Raw genomic sequence first — 22,414 nt, 5'->3', positions numbered from 1 at the left:
CACGCAATATGTGGGCCTTGGCCGAAAGAAAGAGCTTAGAGCCTCAAAGTTGGCTAAGCTTGCAACAGCTGAGAATCGAACCTGATTCTACTTATTGAGCCAGTCGCTCTCACATCCTGTTCCAGTCCCAAAGTTTGGGCCAGCTTCCTTTAGCCCATATCCACTGATATTGTCTTTGCATGCCAGGCACATAACTCATTTTGAACAGCATGCTGTGGGCTTAAAACCAAACACGGTAACTTTTTGTGGGTATATATATGTATATGCATATATAGATATTATATATATACACAAAGTTTCGATGCTCAATGCTTATTCATTCCGGGCTCACTTTAAGGATTTGTATAAAAAAAAGTCTCAATGTCTGCCACTCGCTTTGAGCAGGTGTATTTCCTGATTTCAGTTTTTCGACTCTCTGATTGGCAAAGTTTTCTAATGAAACTTATGCTTATACGGTGCATGCCAAAAATTTCGCTAATGAGAATTTTCGTTATCTACTTGCGGCCCAGAAAGCTCTAATTGACTGAAAAATTTAGTTGTTTAATTGACTGTTCAAATTCAGCCTTGCTCAAAGTTAATGGAAATGCATTAGATTGAAGAAAATTGGAAAATTACTTTCGACTGCATCAGCTGTTCAATCAACTCTAAATTATTTAAACTTTGCATTTTAATTTACATCGTGCGGCCTGTATTTAATTCTTATTTACTGCCCTTGCACCACATGTCGCACTCTTTCATATTGTGTCTGCTTTGGCTGTTGCATTCATTTCGTTTTATGGCCGCCATTAAGAATATATTAAAATCAGCAATGTGGAATTTTTATGAGCGTCCGAAACAGTTGACGTTGGCCATTATTAGGCCGGAAATAAGTGTGAAGTGGCCAGCCGACAATGGCGTGGCGCACGTCCAGCTTCTGCTCTAGACTAAACCATGGACAACAACATGTCGTATACGTAAATTGCGCATTCGCCACGTTGTGCGTGGCTATTGTAAAGGGGTGCAAGTGCAAAACTTTCAGCTGAATGCCGACACGTCCCATTGGCCACAATAATTTACTACATATAACAGCAGCATCAATTCAACAATCCTTAATGTTCCACTCTCACATCAACGTAAGTGCGACAAATTTAAATAAGTAAAGTCTTTAGCAGCAATAAATTTGAGCTGACAATTGGCAGAAGAACAAAAAAGCAACATAATTTAACTAAGTTAAATGTATTTATTAAATTTGGTAAAACCATGGATTATTATATTTGCTTTTATTTAAAGGGAATAATAATAAAAATAAAAAAAATAAAAATACAATTTGTTTCCATTTATTTTGCAAACAAGTGAAAAGCATTTTTATACTCACTTTTATTTTTCTAAAAAATGCAAATTCATGCTCCCTCACGGCTGACGAGAGTTAAGCCAACATTTTGGCTTGACTGAATCATGCGCCGCCTTTTGCGAGTCATTCCTGAAGTTTTCGCTCTGCTGCGTGACGGAATTTGTTTTACTCGTTGCAATTTGCAAGCGACTGTAGAGAGCCGACCCATTAGACAGGCGACAAATAACTCACCAACTTGTTGCCCTCGCAGTTTTCCTCCTTGGAAATCACGTAGTGCATAAGTTTAAATTCCATTTAATTTTCCATATTGCTCTTTTTAAGCAATTAAAGTTTTAGTTCTTCTTTAAAAATTAGAGGAAACTGATTACACTTGACATAAAACTAAATCGCTTGCAGTACATTTTCCAAAGTAGTAAAAATAACAAGTCGTCGGAAATTTCCCAGCTTCAACACTGAAAACCAGTATTTAAGAGAGCCAAAAGTCGCTGACTTGGCCAACAACTCTCTTCAAAGTATTTTACTACTAGGAAGTCTATTTGCCGAAAGTATGATTAATAAGCTATGTTGGCATATAAAAGATAATATAAAATTAGTTAGAAATTTGATTTCTATACTATAAGTAAAATAAAAGATAAACGGTTTAGCTGTCAATTTGTATTTAAATTATATATTTATTTTAACTAAATTTATATATATATATATATATATATATATATATTCAACCGAAAAACTTAAAGGCAAAACCAAAACTAAAGCTAAAAACTGTAATTCATCTATTCGCATATAATAGTTTTAAAATTTTATTCAAGATATCATAGAACAAAGAGACTTCAATTCCATTGCAATCTGTCGACAATTTTTTAAGCCAAATTGATTTGCTAATCAAAATCTTATACACCCATCATAAGTGTCCCCTAAAATTTTACATAAACAATGATTTATTTATGATGCTGATACAATTTCCATTATAAATTATCCATCGTTAGTCAGTTAATCATTTTAAGCAGCACGTGCTTGACAAGTATCATTGATTAACGCAGAAGTCAGCCGTCGACATTTGATTGGGCACAAATAGTTGTTTATGCCTGCGGAAATCATAACAATAACTACTCAAGATACTTGCCATTCAATTAGCAGACAATCAGCACATTCTTCAGGGCTATCATTTGTGTCAATTTCGTAGGCGCAAGCACCACAATCAGCAAACTGCTTGGGCAAACCAAATCGTACTCCCCTCAATGACAATACCGACAATTTGCAGGCCTATCCCTATTTTGGCGTCACACGCACTCCTGGGTCAGCCAGTTTGTCTGGCGTTATGGCAAGTGTGAAAGTTCAATGTCCACAAGGCGAACGACAGCCACAGTAAATAAATATAATGTAGGCGATGCCGACTACGAAATTCAATTGATATGCCTGTCGAATTGGCAGACGGTTATAATTTGCCATCTGTATCAAGCTATAATACATACATATATGAAGTAAAGTTTTCTATGTGTCTCGCTTTGCTTTTTTATCTATCTATCCATGACATTTGGTATACTCTATATCCGTTATGGGCATAGAACTGCGTGTCATTTAAATAAAAATAAATAAATACATTTTTAATTCAAAGTAACTAATATTAGTATTTCATTTTGTATTTCAACGTTTTAAATTGAAGCAAAAATTTATTTTTAAAATTTTAAATTATGTATTGGCCATATACATATGTATTCCGATAGGGTATCACGCTGTTAACTATAGCCGAATCTCACGCTTACTCTTGTTTTTTATGCCAACCTTTGCTTTTTTATTGATACGCTCAGCTCTTTGGTATCTGTAAATGGCATCAAAGCGGCTGATCATAAGAGAATGTGGTGTTTCTCGAGGGCCGAGCAATGTCCTTGACATTGATGACAGCTCGTTCAGTACTTTGACTGAGGAACATTTATAATTGCTTCCTGTATCGTATTAATTAATTAAGTGCAATTTACCAAGATTGTAGATTTAGCTTGAAAGCCATTTAGTATGCAAGTCACATCTCTCTCTAAACGTATCAAATTTCCTTAAGACTCTCACATATTTTTTTTTTATGTCACAGTTTTATTACCTAGAATATTACCGTTATTTGCATCCGTTTTCCACACAGAAAAATAAATTTCTTTTTTACCCATTTGGCAAAAGTTTGCGCGTATATTTTATAATCCCATTTGACTACGGGTCACTGATGTGTTTTCCAACTGACAGTCGAATGCACACAAATAATTCATGCTCAAATTGCTATATGCCAGAAGACATTCCACAAGTAGAGATCCTAGTGCCATGGTAACAACTTAGCTATAACCTTTTCCCTGCCATTTGGCTGACTGCAATTGCACGCTTATGCTTTTATTCCTTGCTATTAAATCATTTCAGAGCACTCACTCAGTTGACAGTAACTGACGTACTTTGGTTCTGATTTACAATTTCAATACAAGTTTTTAATTACTCATCAAGCTTTTGGCAATGCCTTGTTTTTTTATTTTCCATTATTTTTCTGTGCATTACTTTCCGTCTTAATAAAGTCATGTTGTTTTACATAGAATTTGTATTATATTATTTAATGTGTATTATTTAATTTGTATTTTATTATTTAATGTCGGGTAGCGTGCGGCATTACCCAAAACTCGATTATTTAAAAGTCCAATTAAAGCAGTCATTACCCACTAAAATGGTATGAAATGTGAGTACGAGCAGTTATGTTGCGTCTGCCCGACTGGAAGATACCCTAAAAATCACATTTCTTCAGCTATTGCTTATATATACGAATAAATGCAGACACAAACAGAGCCAGATCAAACACCTGCTGATTATTATACAATATATATGTATATGTATATAATACATTTTATAATATCCTTTACAGGTTGCCCCGCAATAAATCTGAGACACCCCAAGCTCGACATTTGCAATGGGTAATGCAAATTCTTGGCCTTCTTCCAATGGCTGCACATATTTTTGCTGCCGCTGCACTCCAGCAAGATTTCATTATGCCAATTGCAAGGACAAAAACGAAATTGGTCAGAGGAAAAAATTCGTCGACAATTCTCATTTGGCTTGCTACAAAAAGTTTGACGCCATCATTGATTTTTTTCAAAAACAATTTCTTAAGCTTTGCTTTTCCCTAAATGACTGGGGAAACCCCCCTTTTACTTTTCACATATATCATAGATATAAATGAAATATATTCAAAGAGAGCGAGGACAAAAATAAACTAATTGAACAAGGGAGATTTCTGTTGGCATAACTAAAGGCTTTGTTTAGTCATATTTCCTGATTCGATTGGGGCGCACATAAAAGCACATATATTTTTATAAATAGAGTCGGCCAAACAAAGTTGTTGTGGTCATGTAATTTGGGACACACTTTCCGAAGCACGTCGGGGCCATCATTAATATTCATATACGTTTATTTATTGTGTGGTCGCCAGCTGGCGGCACTGGGCGTGGCTCCTGCTGCGGCAGGCAACAGCTGAAAAGTTGAGGCATTCTCGACAATATTTTATTGTTGCAATGTGTCAAACTTTGATGCACTTTAATTAACATGCAAATTGTTCTATGCAGGGCTTTGTGCCATGAATAGAATTTTTTCCTTATGCTGCCTACATGGCGTATAAGCAACGTTTAATTAAATTGTGTGGACATTCTGCTGTGACAGTTCCCCTCGTTTACATTGTGAACTTTTTAATTGAATTATATACATATACGTATTAAGTGTAACTGCATTGAATGCAAAGTTGCAACTTTTATACACTCAGCGTGTGCCCAGAGGCCAACTCCTTTCTGCCTCTTCATTATTTTCAAGCAAAATTCGATTACAATTCATATTTTCCAATAGGGGTTGAAGATCCTTCCAATGCATCAGTTCAATAGCTGCGGGACATGACAAAATATAAAGATAAAAAAAGCAGATGAGTGAAGATGGAATATTAAAAACTTAAACTTTTTGATGTGCTCAATATTCTGCTTTATTAATAAGTTACTGAAAATCTATTTGATTATTCATATTAAAAACCAAAATCAAGCAGATAGTTCTGGCTCGCCTCCAGCAATTCATTCACTCTAGTTTAAAGGGCAACTTTTCTCATTACAATAACGAAACGAAACAAGCTAATTAATGAATATTCCTACCTGGCAAGTGGCACGCCATGCCAGCAGAAACAGTTATTGTGGTCAACTTATCATCGGTTGCGCTCTGCAGAAGACTCATTCAAGACCGAGTGCTGACTGATGGCAGCTCAATTCACCAGGCAAATGCTCGGCCATTTTTGCCACTTAATTGGCAAATAACTGTGTGAATTTCAGTTGATGTTGCTTAGCCCTTAGTCGTGCCCTTCATAATCTAATGATTGTGGGTTAATTAAGTGCTCGCACGCACAGTTCAACAGTTGAGTATCTGAACTGTTAAACTGATGCATATATGTATGTATGTATGCTGTATGCTCGGGCAGACAGTTCACAATAGCGCACGGTACAGCATATGTGGGCCATTAATTTTCACTTGACCCAACCTGGCTGCGCAGCTCGTGCAGATTTGTGGCACGACTGCCAGCTACCTGCCCAGACTTACATACATACATACTTACATGCCAGCTCCCACTCTTACGTCGTTGTACGTGTGGTAAAAATGTGCATGTCTGTGTAGGACTCTGTAGGAGTTGCCACTTTGCGCCTTCAAAACTTTTCCTAGCATGGGCAGTAGAGTGCACCACCACACCACTTACACACACACACACACACTTACGCTGCACTACAACACGCATGCATAAGCGCAAGTGACAGGTAATTTGTGCATAAAAGCGTGGAGCACAGGTAGCTGGCAGTTACCGTTGCCGTGGCATCAGCGCATGTACATATGTATGAGTGCGCTCGTGGATCTGTACATATATTATACATATCACAGCCAGCTTTTTTGTGTCACTGTCTCCTTTTTTTTTCTTCATTTTTCCAGCGTTTTTTCTTGTTCTCTTGACAAATTTGCAGTTGCCCTTCGCTGGCAGTTGCCAAAAGCCGAACATTTTGCGTTCAATTCCTTTTATTTCTTTGCTTTTCAGCTGATACTCTGATAACAGCGGGCTTACATCGACAGTTCGATTTGACTGTGTAACTATTAGCATTGCCTTAGTGAGCAGAGTATCGAGCACAAATTGGAATGAAAAGACAATAAAATTGATTTTTATATCTAGAGCTTAACTAAATTGTAAGCTGCAAATCTAATTGAATAAATATTCAACTGATATTTAGATTTACTTCACATTATGCAATAAATAAGCTTGTGTATGAATATCTGATGATTTAAATTTCTCTAAAGTGCGACTCTTTTATTCATTGTACATTCTTAAAGCTTCAACATATTTTAATTTCAAGTTATTTTTCGTCAGGACCAGAGGAAATGGGAGGGTTGAATAATTCCCTGAAATTGTGACTCTAGGCGAAAGGTATGAGTGCAACTGTGATTCATTAGATTTGAGTTGCTGATTAAAGCCCACACAACATTGTCAAATTCCATGCACAAAGGACAATCAGAAAATCAAATGCAAATTAAATTAGGCTCCTCTCATGAAACAATTAAATTGAAAATGCCTAGCCGAGTCTGTCCATCTCTAATTACTTGCTTGATGCCCACACAGAATCAACCTAATTTCCAACTAAATTGACAATTCAATCATTTTTGCAGTAATAAAAGCTGGCAATTTTCGACTATTATCAGTTAGGCCAAATGCATTTTGCGGCCCAATATTGCTGCACAGGCAATTTTACAAAATAAACAGTAATTGGACTTCTGTTGGCATCAATAAGTCACAAACAAATGTCATGTAAATCATGTATGCGTTATGCAAGGACCACACAGGATGTTCGAAACATAATTGTTGTGTGGTGCCGAAAAATTAAATTGAAATCATGTGATGCAAAATCAATACAAATATTATTGTTATACTGAATTTTATACTCAAAAATATTAAATTACTCATAGCGGATTTTTAATGATATCTTTTAATATATATTGTTGTGTTTATTTTAAACTGTAATTCTCATATTTATTTAATAAATGAATATTAAATAAATAAACAATATTAGTTACAAATATTAACATCAGTTCGTTCGTTTTATGAGCATATAAACAGTATCTGTCAGTCGAGTATGCCCCTTAAACCTTTTCTGTTTCACCCACTTTCTTCTTTCATTCAATTCCGAAAATTGTGCGTCCTTCGGGTGCCGCATTCTTCTGTGCTAGCGAATATTAATTACATTTATTGTGTTTACAGTCCTGTTACGGCCCTCCCCAAAATGCAGAGGCCACGCTTTAAGCGCTAAAAGTAATACCGCGAGAAGTCGCATCAAGTGCCATATAAGTCACAAGGAGCTATAGCTTTATTACGTATTACGCCTGGTGACATGGAGCTGGCGATTATGATGCCATGGTTAAACTTTGTGCGCCCACAGTTTATAAATATGTTTAAGTATGCCCCTTTGCGCTTTTATAACTGGGGGTCAAATAAATTATGAAATTCGCTGCGGCGTCGAGATTTCCAGCGCTTCGCGCTTTGTTTTATGACTTTGGATGAAACTTTCATTGCATTCCATTCGCCAGGTAATCAACTTTTTGCACACGTATGTATAAACCGAGTTTGATAACCGCCCACAGGTGCGTGTCTCATTCGGCAAAGCCTTCGCATTTGCTAACTGTCACGCCAGTCATAATTTGTAATTGGGGACCATTTCCAATGAGCGTCGCTAAATTCCATCTGGACATACACATTACAAGATATGTGTATCACAATTGCCAGTTGTAAATCTGTAGATGCATGTGATTTGCTGGCCTGCAAATGTTGCATGCAAAAATAAGGAAAAATTAAGTTGGTCCATGTTACGAATCCAGCCAGATTTATTAAAGAAACAATTTATATAGTGGATAAACATGATAGTTACCTACAAAACATAGAGGTTAAGCTGAAGTAGCTTTGTCATGCCATAATGGGATGACTATATTCATTTCTCTTCTTTATATTCATCCGGAGAACAGGCCAAACGAATATTAAACCAATATAACCTCTTTGCTTGGCAAATGAGTATTAAAACGCGTGTGTATTTAAATAACATGTTGACAAAAGCCATTAGCTGACCAAAAATGTGACATAGAGCTCGTAGCGTAAACTGGGGGTTTCCCCAAATGCGCATTTCAGAACAAATTAATAGAGTTTTTTCGCAGCAGGATTGCCACGAATTTGGACACTTTCATTTATATGTAAATAGTATTAAATGTTTGAAAATTACTGCAGAGCTGCAAAGTCAAGTTCGATTTGACGAATAAAAGTGGTCTGCCTTTTGGCATTGGGAATATTTCACCAAGAAATTTATTTTGAATGGCAACTGCAATAACACAGCATAAGATAAATAATAATAATTATAAAGCTATAAACTGCAGTTAATAATAAACAAAACTAAATATTTTAAAAGATAATTTATAATTATGTAGAACTATATGTTAGCCAATTTCAGTTTTAAAATAATATAAACTGTTTGTTTTTGGTTTAAGAAAAAAAATTAAGAAATAACTTGAACAGAAACACATTTTTTTCGTTGTCGAGTATTTAGATCAGGGACCATAACGATTACAACTTTTATAGCAAAAAATTAAAAAATAAGAATTATTTTTTGAGTAATTAAAAAAAAAAGAAATATTTGTAATTATTAAAATAGATTTTTTATGTGTGTTTTCCCCTGTCCTCTTAGGGCTTCTTTTCAGCTTCAATTTTTTTTTTATTCATAACTCTTATTTGCGGTCCCTGGTCCAGATTATTAAACTTATTGCTCGTTTAAAACTCATTTTCATTAGCTCGATTGAGATCTTAAAAGCCCAAAAGAAAACTTTGAATATGCAGTGCTAAGAGCACATAAATAGCGTCAGACTATAGCTTGTTTGTCAGCTTATGCAGTTTCCGGAAAAGTTTTAAAGTGCTTGTCAGTGCTAGTTGTGGCAAGTGAGTGTGTAAACGGGGCTAACTAAATGGGCTCAAATGAAGCTCTCTGCGGTAAGGACTTTTGCAGTTTCACTTTTGCATGTAGCAATTATTGCTTAAGTTGTTGCCAGACCAGAGACCACGCACAATAGATAATGCGTAAGTATGAAAATGACTTCAGTCTGGGTATGAAAAGAGCTGGCTGCTTGGTAATAAATGCTTTCCCATCGTGATAGCCATCTAGACGCACATGTTTGCATGTTTACATGTTGCACCTACTGAAAAGAGGTAAAACAAATTTAACTGTTGCCAACATCGAGATTCTGAGACCACTTAGAACCAGCTGGTTGCCCAGTGTACTTGTGAAGCTTTTGTAGCAGCCCTTGCTCTATCGAAATTGAACTGCGGCCATTCAAATGCAGCTGCCATGTTCTTGCCTCGGCTCTGTGGCACTCAACTTGAATACAAGTTGTGTCGGTTCACTCAATTACAAACTGCTTACCACACACTGTGCACGTTAACGTTGGCAATTGAATGTCGAACAGACCAGAATAGACGATGTGTGGGTGTATGTGTGTGTGTGTGTGTGTGGTTGCCGTCCTTTGTATTGGCCATGAGAAATTCGAATATTTACCTGGGCCAAAACGTGAGATAGTGCTAAACAATAAGTTACTACAACAAGTTCAAGTCGGCATCTGACCATTGTCCAGTCCGTTGGCCATTGTTTGATGATTGTGGCTTTTGTTGTTTTTGCCGAAAGTTGCCTGTCGGTCTCTTTGCGGCCGGTTGTTTATCTTTGGCCAACAGTTGCTGGCGTGCGAGCCTTCATTTTATTGTAATTCCAACTAAAGCAAAATCCGAAACTGTCGTCCTTTATGCTCGTCGGCTGTACGGCACTTTTGTGGCTGTTAAATGTAGCATTTCTCATTTGCTTAAACTTGTGTTCGCCCTTGCACTGCCCGCTATCAGCCGTACGAGCCATTTGCAATTGACATGTAAATTTCATCTTGAAATTGCTGTGGACTCAGAAACATTAAACAAACTTATATGTCAACAATTAACACTTGCCCAAATTGGCAAATAGCAAATGGGCAAATACGCAAATTGCCCGGCCGGGCAGGCTTCATTAAATGCTAACACAACTCGCACACAAAAGCCGTTCCTGTTGCCTGCCCCACATAACACGTGCAACTCACAAATTGCACAACAATAAATATTTACATACTCATTAAAGTTTTCGCATTAAAATAATTCTGGCCTAGCGCCAACTGCACACTATACGACCCGAATCAAGACCAACGGCAAACACAGGGTTTAACCTCGCCGGGCAGTCGCTTACAACTTTTCCCCAACTCCTGCTCAAAATGAGAATACGTTCCGGATTGCAAAAGAGTGCCACGCCAAGAGATACCCTATAAATAGACAGAAATTACCTCGCATTCTAAACAATCATTATAGGCCATTTACAAAGTGAACCGAGTTTCCTTTTAATCTTTAGTCTATCCGTCCAGTTTTGCCAGCCTATGTGACTAAAGCTGATGCCAACACAAATCGAGAAATTCAACATATTTTACAGAAATAAACTTCAAATGTGCTCTGCAAATTGTTGTCTTTGATAAGCTTTCTGTAAATTCTTTAATGGGCATTGGAGCATATTAAAAACTGAGTAAATATACAAGCATTTTGCTTGTTTTTTTTTTTTTTTTTTTTTTTTTTTTTTTGCCTGTAGGGTTCTGTTAGCGCCGGCTGCCATGCTCCGGTCACGTGCCTTCACGGCAGCTTAAAAAAGAAAACGAACAACGAATTAGAGGCGAGCTGTAAATTCTGCAGAGGACGTGTCGGTTAACAGGGTCAGAGCCCGGCTGCTGCCCTGCGAGTGAGATACACAAATGACCTATTATATTAATTGTTATTGGTGAATAAAAATGAATGCTGTATCCCTATAGCCCGAAAATGTATATTAATAATCGATTTACAGCATCTGTAATAGTTCGATCGGGGCTTAGCTACGTATATGACATCATTTTGATAAGCCTGTTAAGGGGAGAGGATTTGCTGTTGATGCTTATCAACTGTAGTCAAGCTGCAGCTGAGCAGCATCTGCTCACTTTCAAATCCAGCCTCAGTGCGAGTCAACTGCAAAGGCAGCAGCTGCTGGCTTATTTAGTTGGGATTCTCGGATGTTGCACGCCTCACGCCACATGCCTCACGCATTCTGCGCGTTCATAAATCATAATTTAGTTCATGTCATGCTGTTGCGTGTTTGCTGGCAGGGAGCAGCCACAGCTAGCTGCTTGCAGCACTCGCTACGCTTAGGGCTGGCTGTACGTAGTACGTACACCTTGACGTATGAGTGATTTATGTAAATGAAACTGTTTGTTGCGGACTATACAAAAGTCGTTTGCTTCATTGAGCGTTCTGAATTTTTCAGTATATGCAAGTGTTTCACTTCAATTCACATACTGCAAATCAATAAACTCAAATGAGTTGGCAACAATTTTGACTCATTCTACATTAAGTTTGCCACAGTGCCAACCAATCGAGTGCAAAAACTTCATTAATTGAAAATTCTGTGCCCGACTAAAGCGCTTGACCACTCGACCATGCCACATGCATATTTCAAGATTTAATTTGCAATTTAAACGCGGCTCTAGTGCAAATTCTTGGCCATTGTTTAGCTCGCCATTGCGGCTGCTAAGCAGAGCCATGAAACATTTAAAGCGACTCGTACGTGTCCTTGTGGGTGCCAGGCTTTGCTTATTTTATATTTATGCATGTGTGAATGGGTATGTCTGTGTATGTGTGTTGTGTGTGTGTGTGTGTGTGTGTGTGTGTGTTTGCATGGGCAGCGCATAAATGGGGCTGGCTGCAAGCCTTCATCAAGTGCTAGCACGTTGATGGCCAGGCACAATTAAGTGTTTTTATGCACGCTGTTTTGTTGCCAGCAATTGCTCAAGTATGCTAATGACAACTGTCTGGCTGGCTGGCTGTTCAGCTGAATGTCTATGTGTGTGTGTCTGCAGCGGTAATACAGTAAAAAGTGTTTTTTTTTTAAAGAGCTGCTTAAAGATACCCAAAACGAATAACAAACTCATGTTCATATGGCTACTTGACCTTAATAGCGTCGCAAGAGTGAACTGAATATGATAGTAAATGCTACCCCACACAAACTCACAAACAGACACACACACACACACTAGCAGACACGAGCTACCCTCGAGGCAGCTGTGCTTCAAATGCATTAGTATGGGATCGTGTGCTTTAAAGTTGAGCCGAAAATAATTTACACAAAACGGGCTTCTCTCTCGCTGCTCGCTGCTCACTGTTCGCTTTTCACAATGGCAATCTGACCCTGAGTCGTCCCAGGCATGTCACGCTGGTGTTTAGCCACAGATGTGCCTTAGATTCTGGCACACTGTATTTCGATTGTGTTTCATTGGCATATGGAATAGAGAGAGCATTTCTATGTTAAATGCTGCATTTCAATGGCTGACACACAAATACAATCACCCAATCTCTTCCTCTATGATAAATAACTGTAGCATGGTGAATGAATAGAAAAAGCTTTTTCCTTAATTGTCAGACGCAACCTAAGTATTGAATGAATTTTTTTTTTTTTTTGTCATATATATATATATATAGAGTCATTTGTATTATTTGATCTAACGCATTGTCAACAATAGCTATATTCAAGGAATTAATGAAACGCCGTTAAAATATTGAGTCCTTCGAAAAGCTGATATTCCAATAATTCATCGCTGCTTTTCTGCATTCACAAGAAACAACACACGTACACACACACACATACGGACACTCTCTGCTCTGTTCTTGGCGCAACCCGTAACAATACACAATTAGTATTTATTAAATTTGAAATGCAATATTGATTTATTTATTCATTAAGTTTTAATAAAGCTATTACATTCCAAGAATTTGTGCCACGCCCAAAGACATATTTTAATAAATATGGCTGTTTATGCCAATTGTATTTCTATTCAAAGGCAATTAGCGCTTTAATAAGTTCAGTTGTCACAACAAATCAAAATCAAATCAAATTAAAGCGCATGTCAAATTGTTGTGTGGACTTGGCTAGCTTTGCTGTAAAAAAAAAACCTGCTGGTGCTTGATATATTAATTACAAGTCGCTGTACAGCACGCTTAGATCGAGCTTGCTTAAAAAAGTCGATAACTATTCGATAACTGCCTCATAAATTTAAACTGAGAATTATGTGTGTTTTATACAACTTAGAATTTTGTATTTTATGGAATACACTCAAAATTCCATTCAGTTCCAAGCTAATGTCTCTTCGTATTTCAAATATTAGTCGAGATACGTAAATGTATTTTGATTTAATCCACTTACAATCTGTCTTCAGTCAATAATTTGAACCAAGTCCATGCCACTCTACATTGCCTCTAGCTATTTGCATTAAGACTTCCATATCTGTCATCTTAAACTGCAACTTAGTCCGAGTGCAAGCGGATTCGCTTCAAGGCAGCTTCCATATTTGGAAATATTGTAGACGTCATCGCGGCGACATTTACATAAGAGGGAACCCATGTGAATTGATTTCATTCTGTGATTGTTAAACTGCACCATGTGGCAGTCTGTGCTGGCATGCACAATTATGAAAATGAATACGCACAGACACCCACACACACACACACACCCACCCACACAGTCTGTCACATATATAAGCCTCTTTGCTGTGTTCGCTGTTATCGCTGACAGGCGCATGCAAATGTCTGATGGCATTCCACTAATGTGCTCTCAAGCGAAGACAGAAGGCAGTTGACGATTCACGACTTCTCTAAATCAATAAAAGCACAACTTTGACATTCTTTCCACGGCCTGACACACAATGGAGCGCAGTGGCTTCGATTGTCAATCATGCAACACCGCTAGCGTCTATTGTGTGGCATTGTCTTAAAGGTCGCTTTGAAGCCGGCGCAAGCTATAATTAATCCCGCCGTGAAAGCAGCATATGACACAGAGCACATTAAGGTATTAGGCAGCTGCTGCTATTACAGAATTTTACTCAAATTTTGTTTTGCATTGAAAACCCAGCAAATATTTTGTTGCAGCGCTACATATACTCTGCTTGAAATTGTTTGATAAAATAAATTGATAGAATTAAAGTACAAAAATAAATTATATTTAATAAAAAAAATGTAAAACACAACACTTGTTGAAAAAGTATTTAAAAATAAAGTGTTACATATAAAATAAAAAACAAATTAAAATTATATTTATGACTGATACAGTAAGTAAAGTTTAGAATTTACTCAAAATAATATTTTTTAAATATAAAATTATTTAAATATAAAATTCAGCTATATATAAAACTTGGAACTCTTCGCAATTCAATAAAAAATAACTATTTAATTTTGTATTATTGATAATATTATTTTAAAATTTTCAACGCTGTAAGTTACTTGTAATATATGTATGTGTGTAACAACCCCGCCCCCATCGTGCTAAGCCCTAGGGTATGCAAGGCAGCAAGCGATGCCTCCAACTACATATTGGCGCTGGCTTTGACTCACGCCTGGCCATAAATTTCAGACTGCCAGGCAGGCTGCTGGGGCTGCAACTATGCCAACAGAAACAGTGCTCAAGGCTCTTTCGCTTTGTGTTGAAAATTACCTGACGCTACATGGAAAGCGCTAATTGGGCTTGGCGACGTGTGCAGAGTAAGTAATCAGAGTAATTTATTCACGAATGGCAATCGAGAGCATTGAACTTATTCCATTTGCAAACAAACATATACACAATGATTATGTAACGCTCAATTTAAATTAGAGCAACATTGCATAATTGAATATATCAAGAAGAGCATAAGTATGCCACTTGAGCACATTAATTATATTTATTTATTATAAATAGTGTTTGAGTCAAGAATATAGAATGATTACGTCTAAAATATTACAGCATCTCATGTGTCTTCAGGCACGCATGATCAATCAAATAGAAGATTTATTTGCCTTCAGTTTATTCATATTGCTTCAACAGCTCGCGTAAATGTGATTCACGTTCGATTGTCTCACGTCTGACCTTAATACACATGCAAATATAACTCAGCCACACGTAGACAGCTGGATAGCCCTGGCTAGGAGCAGCACGGGCGCTCACAAGGGACACGTTTATTTATATCGCAATGCAACTAGTGTCGCACAATACCAGCATAATGTATTGATAATAAGATAATATTAGATATGTATATATAAACATAGATAGTCGCACCAATAGCAGCTATGCCGGTGTAGATAGCGAGCTTCTTTGAACTTTGAACTAGCATCAGCAGGGGGAATAACTGTATGTTGGAGGCACATATACATAGGTAAACAAGGGGCAAAAGCCCGTGGGAACTTTAGCATAGCATACACTTGGCCGGACGACAAAGGAAGAATACTCTGTTTGGCGTATCAAGTGGGAAATGGTAATCGTAGTACGTCTCCTGCTCCTGCTACTGCTGCCCCTCCTGCTGCTGCTGTCCCTCCTGCTGCTTCTGCTGCTTCAGTTCATGCTAACCCAGGCATGTTACACATTGTTGCGATACAAAAATGTTGTTGTTGTGTGTGTGTGTGTGTGTGGGTGTGTGCCTTCTTTCTCCGAGTTTACAGTCACATGAAACCTCTGCAGGAGTCTGCTACGTTGGCGGATTTTTCTGTCGCATATTGGCTTTTAATTTAACGCGCAGTGTCAGCAGCTATGGCAACAAATAGGAACAACAATAACAACAAAAACAACAATAGCAGCAGCAGATACAAAGGGATGTCAAAGGACTGCTGCTATCAGCTAAATTATTGTTGGGATCATGCATGCAGCATATTACGTATGCAGCCAAACCGTATTCTTTATTTTTTGTCATTCCCAACTCTCAGTACTCGGGGTAAATACATTTTAATGTTTTGTTATTAATGTTCTGTTCGGCAGCCACATTCGCATTTGTATTCACGTTGGCCTCCACAGGCGCCTACTTCCACATTTGCATAAGGATAGCAGCGGCACGAGCTCACTGTATGTCTCCAAGTTCTCTGAATAGAGCACAAATGAATTCTCCAAAATTTGAAATTACATTACGGCTTGACAACGGGAGCACACCTGCAGAATACAACAATGGAGCAAAGCAAAATGTCACTGTTTATTTTTATACTCCCCACACAAACACGCTCAGATGCACACTTCCTCCCACACACACACACAAGCATAACCTTTGGCTTACCTGAATATCTCTGCACGGATTTTAATTTACTGTATTTTACTCAATTCGTAGAAGTAACAATGAACTCTGTCATATACGTCATAAAAGGTTATTAAAATCAGCTGCTTATTACGGATCTCTATGTGTGTGTGTGTGTATGTGTGTGTATGTTTGGTTATGTAAGCTTAAGTGTTAAGCGCATTTTCGCTGAACCGGATAATAAGGAGCTGCTGCAGTGCTTACAGTAGCCTCTGCCCAGTAAAAGCGGTAAGCGCTTGCATTTGCATTTCCAATTCCATATAATGCAATGCTTTTTTGTTAGCATATTCATGTTAAAATGTGAAATTTCCATGAACCTGACCATGGCAGCAGTAAATGTGAAAAATCTTACAATAACCAGAAGAACAATAATAAATAGTATTTAAACTGCATTCAACAATAATTTATGAAGAAGAGGTATTAAAATTTAATTTCATCGATCGAATTTGGAAATCATTCATGTGACATGAGGTATGCTTCAGTTAATATTGTATTTAATATTCCTTTAATATTTGTATTGTATTATATACATTTGTTGATAGAGCAGGTGTTTAATTAATTAGTCACGCTCATGAAATGAAAGTGAAAATAGAAAATAATATAATGTAATTTAAATGTGTTGTTAATTTGAATCATATTTTTAAAATAAAAATTTAAAAAAAAGATACACATATATAAAAATAATAGATCGTTTTTGTAAAGGCACGCTCCAAAGAGCAAATTTTAATTTCATGCCTATTTTACAAATAGCACATGGAAACTTATTTATTGAATAACTTTTCGCAGATTTCTCGCTTCGTGTGAATTACGGACGGATAGATAGATAAATGAACATATAGGAATAATAATATACCAAGCATTATTAAATTAAATTGTAAAGTAAAATTATAAAATAAGTTTTAAGCTTAAGCCCAAACATTCAAAAGAGTTTTCAAAGTTAACTCAACAGCTTAGTTTCAATTAATTTGCTTAATCCTTAAATTCCTTGTACGATGCTCTAGTTATGTGAACGCAGTTACATGGAAGGCGAATGAGCTATTATTATTTATGAGCACGTGGCTAGTTGTCCAAGATGCAGCGTCATAGCCAGGACGTGGCAGACATTATAAATTCCACTTTAATTATTATAAGAGTCGATTATAAGATATGTTGGGTATATCTACTTTCTTATTTCAAGCGGAATATCAGCCACTCGACTGACATTCCGACAAGTCATGACTGGTCACAGCTAATCAAATATCAATGCTCAAATGTCAATCGAACAGATATCGACTCCAGGAATCGGGATTGAAGCTACGAAAAGCAAAGGAAGAATATTAAGGAACATCTTCATTCATTTTGCCGCAAGAGAAAAAACACTTAAATTTTAAAAACGTCAACTCAGCTAAAGCAACGCAAAACCAAAAAAATTCGCTTAATAAAATGTGGCGCTTTTAAATTTATAGCTTCGTTACATAGGCTATAAAATTTGGTATCTCCCATAAGACAAAGAGCAGAATAGTAGCCAATGTACATAAACTCGCCTCATAAATTTCTTACCAAAAACTGACCAAATTGGTCGACTGGCTCATATTTTCAAGGGTCTTTCAGATAAATATGACTTACGGAAAGTTTTCATATCACATTCAAGGGCAGCTGGAACAAAGCTAATTCTAACTCAACTTTATAAAGCAAAGTTGTGTTAAATCGAGTCTGCTTTCATTCAACTTCATTTGAACAACTAATCTATTTCGTACCTTTAAGATATGGGCAAATGCTCTTTAATTGCTGCTCATTACCCCATAAGCCCACATATTTCTTTGTACTTTTATAGTATGGTTATCTTTAGCCACAATGGCATCGTAAGCTGCTTATTGCCGCCTGCAGCAAAACTCATTCGTATATGTATGTATGTACATGCATGTGCACTTAAATGCACACTTACGTCAGCTGCCTTTATTTACTGTTCATGCTATGAATTCTATAGGCTGTAATTCTTTTCATTATTTCGAATCTTCATATACGAAGCTGCAATACTTTCATACCCAAAGTTGATTCGCTTGCAAAGGGAGTTGAGTAAGGTTTGAAATACATAGAGCTAAAAGAATACTATTTCGAGAAGTAAAGAAAAATATTTACAAATTTGTTATGTTTTGTATATTAGGTCGAATATCTATAAAACCGCCCTCGAATCGATATATGTCTGTCCGACTGATGCTCAATGAAATTTCTTATTTCAGTATACGTATACCTCGACTTGCAGCATCCTAGCGTTACCAAGCAGACATTTTGGTAAGAGTATAAGCACATCAACACAATGAGAGTAAATATGCGTTATACGCTTTGCTTTATATGTTTTTTATTATTTTATTTTCTTTTCCTTAAATCAAACCTCAATCAGTTTTCTTTTTATTAGATGTGGGACTGCCTATTATAGAGCATATACAGGTAAATTTCCGCACTGCCAATGGAAAGTCGTCTGCACGTATAGCGTAAGAATGGAATAGTAATTTTGCGATGGCAGCGAAGTGGAGTTCCTCAGGTCCCAGTGAACAGCAAAATTCGAGTGCAAATGGTCTTTGCACTCAACATATGAAATCATCAGAGACTTAAATTTCCTTTTTGCAATGGTTTGATGTGCTTTCCCATGTTAAGCATAAATTGCAAATATATTGCAGAAAATGTAAAAGAAAATATGAAATGTTTGAAATGTTTGCAATCAAGACGAAATGAATGCAATTTTTATATATTCATTTTATACTATTATCCCCTTAAAACAAATTTTAAAATTTAAAAGCTATAAATTGTCTGTCTTTAGAAAAACATATTGAAGTAAATAAAAGCATGAGCAGAGCCAAATCATGTTGATATTGACATTGCCATAACATTATTAAAATTATAAAAACTAATTAATAACAAATTTATAAATTATGTATTCATTAAAAGTATTATTAATACCAATTCATTATATGAACTGGTAGGATAATAATTTCTGAGAATTTAATATATCAGCGCTTGTGTTTGCTGCCATTCTCTCTTTGACTCTTGCTCTTCTTATTGTTCTTGCCGTTTCTTTTGTAATGGTTTTTATTAAAATAATTTAATTGAATTCATTTTCCATTAAGTCTCTTCTTATTAGCTTCATCTGTTTTACATTCTCTCTTTTGTAGCAGGGCCTGAGGATTTGCCTGCTGCGCTTAGCTTAAACTGCGACTGACACACAACACACAGGAATATGTTTATGTGTGCGTGTGTGTGAGTGGGTGTGCATGTGCATGTGTGTGTGTGAGTGCGTATGTGGGTGTGCATGAATCAGTTTCATGCAAATGAAGGCACTGATGGTATCCGCTTTCCATTGTTTCGATGCTGTCTTCGTTTTAATGATATTGCTCCTGGTTATTGAAATTGAAATCATTTTTAAATCAATTTCCTTGGCTTAGCTTTACTTTACGTTTTATCAATGTAAATAATTAAAAGCCCATATTTTCGTAAAATACACATTGAGGGGAAAATTAATAAAAATTTAAATTGAATTGACTTAAGGTTTATTCACCACAAAACCGAAAATGTTATTTATATATTTTTGTCTTTCAGATTCTTTTTTATTTATTTTATTATTGATTTATATTAAAAAAAAAAAAAAAAAAAGAATAATAATAATAAATAAATAAATTAGATTAATAAACCGACTCAAATTTACTTAATTTAATCCAATTTTTATCAATTTAAGATTGTATTTTTCATTCATACCAAATATGGCTACTGTCTTCTTTATTGCTTTTTATTTTATTGATATTTATTGAAGCTCTGGGAAAGCTGTCAATTCCACTCGCTGGCGCCTTAAACATTTCAAAAGAAACTACAAAATGACTTTGACAATGACCCACAATATATTTTGAAATATTTTAAATTATTGCAAATAAATCATAAGCAGCCGCACGGCTAAGCAGCTTGACTAGTTTTACGACCTCCAGCGATACGATTTATTATGTGTACAAAAGATGTCAAAATATTAAATTATGCCCAGCCAAATGATGATAATGCTGATGAGAGCTTTTAAGTATTTAAGTATTATCGAGGGAGCAACAATATTTCTTTACCATTTGCAATATTCATTGAATTTATATATGTATATAAAAGCATTGCACTGCAGTAAGTCGTTTTCCTTTATTAAATACAATCAAATAAATTTCTAGATCCAGCAGATAGAATATGTGCATCATTTATTTAATTAAACAAAGGAGAATATTGTACATATTAAAGCCGGCGGCGGAATGTATATATGTACGTATGTTTCGTTGGAAATTTCAACAACAACAAAAGCACGACACACACACAACTAAAGCCAACCATTTACCTATATGGCAGCTAGGTGGGTGAATGTTATGTTATGTTGTTATGATAAAGGCAAAATCACAACAAATATGCAAATATTTAGTTTACCGCTAAATACTCACAGCCAAGCAAGGCAAGGCAGGGCAAGGCAAGGCAAGGCAAGGCAAATTGCCTGTAGATTTCCACATAGATAGAAAGCATTCTTGGCACGATAACAACAAATAGCTGGCGGCTTTTTTGAGAGTAACAAAGCCGGCAAACAATGCGAGCAACTACAGCAGCAAGAATGTTAGGCTGACAAGCAGTTGCTTTTAATGTCGATGATTAAACGCTTAAGTCGAGCCATTTAAATGCAGCTTGTGCCTCGCTTTGTTGCCTATTTTTAGGCCATTTAATCGACAAACAGCTGAGCCAAGTTTGACTGCCTTTGCTCAAGCATTGAAAAGAGTTTACTCAGCCGACACACACACACACACCCACTGACACACAAAGAGTGATTGTTAAATGAGGCGTATAAGTAACGTGGGCTGCTTAGCATTAGCAAATTAATACTCAAGTAGCATTTGCTTCTTTTTATTTTTCTGTTCATCAAATGCCATGCTTTTGCTTCTGTCAGTGGGAAAAAAAGTTATATCTGAAAAAAAAAGTTTGGCTACGGAAGCCGTGCAGTCTTTTATTCAGTATTTTAACTTTTTTATTAAATTTGCCCACCAAGTTGGGCCAAGTTTGTTGCCAGCTTTTGTTGCTACTTAATGCCACTTTGTTTATTAAATAAATATTTGACACAACTTTCGGGTATGCCGTCTTGATGGCCCACACAAAAAGGTATAGGTCATAGCCGAAAAAGTCCCATCATAAATTTTCCGAAAATTATTCAATTTAATGACCAACATAAAAATGCACTCATTATAAAATTTCTTCATTTGATACTCCGAGGGTGCTTTGTTTTAACGTCACTTTGATGTAGTTAGCCCCATCGATATTCGAAGCACCTTGGCCAAAAGCTGGACGTGCTGAACTATTAAGTCCAAAGCACAGAATTGCAATAAAATTGCCACCAAGAAAAATTACCTTGCCTAAGGCCGCTTTTGGATGAATATACAATATGCGATGCTCTAAAGCCTTAATTCACATTTATATAAAATTAGAGAAAGGACATATATGATATACGTATGGCAATCATCTTTTGTGATCATATAATAATAAAATTAGAAAACAATAATACAAATCCCTCTTTCTCTCTCTCTCTCTCTTTCTTGCTGATGACCTGGCATCAAAGTAAACAATGTGCATAACCCAATAGAAGTTTGTTTTCGGCAGACCCAAACAAATTTGCTAACAATACTCTGTACAGGTGGCATCCACTAAAATAAAATCAATTGTTTGGGTTAACAAAGGGCGGTATAAATTGGCTCCATCTCTCTCTCTCTCTCTCTCTCTCTCTCTCTCTCTCTATCTCTCTCTCTATCTCACTCAATCAGATTTCATAATGATATTTGAGAAACAATGTAAACAGGTAGATGCTTGGCTGGGGCTTAAAGCAAT

This window comes from Drosophila mojavensis, unplaced genomic scaffold, assembly GCF_018153725.1.
Source record: "Drosophila mojavensis isolate 15081-1352.22 unplaced genomic scaffold, ASM1815372v1 contig_16, whole genome shotgun sequence".
Lineage (NCBI taxonomy): Eukaryota > Metazoa > Arthropoda > Insecta > Diptera > Drosophilidae > Drosophila > Drosophila mojavensis.
The sequence above is the reverse complement of the archived record's forward strand: the minus strand, read 5'-3'. Positions refer to the sequence as shown.